This window comes from Egretta garzetta, unplaced genomic scaffold (genome assembly GCF_000687185.1).
Source record: "Egretta garzetta isolate BGI_Z169 unplaced genomic scaffold, ASM68718v1 scaffold487, whole genome shotgun sequence".
Lineage (NCBI taxonomy): Eukaryota > Metazoa > Chordata > Aves > Pelecaniformes > Ardeidae > Egretta > Egretta garzetta.
In genome coordinates this window covers 124,181-125,056 of record NW_009260347.1, presented here as the reverse complement: position 1 = coordinate 125,056, position 876 = coordinate 124,181, and positions in this window count along the sequence as shown.

The window sequence follows — 876 nt, the reverse complement described above, 5'->3', positions numbered from 1 at the left end:
CTGCAATGGAGCTACTGCCACTTAGCATTTCTGATCTTTCTTCTACTTTTTGTCCACCCTGCAGTTTCTAGTTTGTTGTTTGATATTGTTGCCTGTTCCAGCCTTCCCATTTTTTAAACCATCGTGGGGCAACTTATTCCACATGGACATCACTCACAAGTGTCTCCATCAGTAGCTGCACAGCAGACAGAAGAAAGCCACCCAAGGACGGCAATATCTCTGAGCAGGACACTTGTTGAACATTCTCTGAAATTGTTTGGAAACAGATTTTTCATATTCTGTGATATCTCGCTTTGCAAACTTAAGTTTTTCTTGCTCATTAAAATTTTGTTGCATCCCACCGCAGCCTTCTGGTTTCCCTTCTTCCCTTCCTCCACAGCTTGTCCTGGGTGATATCTTCCCACCGGTGGGACCAAGCTGCTCGACTGCAGAACATTTTAGCACAGACTGAATTTACCTGCATAGTAGCTTAACTCCTGTTATTTAAACATGGTTTCAGCAGGGCCTTTCCATCAGCATCCAGAGAATTGTGGGTTTCCATGTTGACCTCAGCATGACCAGAAATGCCACCAAGGTGGTGCCCAGCAGGGTACTTTCCAAATGTACCTTTGCACCTATAAACTCACAGATCCAATGCTCAATCTACAGCACTGGCATTGCTCAGCTGTACTTAAACTCCAGGCAACCCTAGCAGCTCATACGTATCCCCCCTTGCAGTTGTAGCCCTTCCACCCCAGTAAAAAAGAGGAATAATCCCTGTTCCCTCTAAGAAATAACTGCAGTACATCAGGAGCAGCAGGGGCTCGGTGCTTCTAAGCTCCTGATAATACAGCCAATTCAAATTGTAATTAAGCTGCAAATGAGGCATGTTCAGTG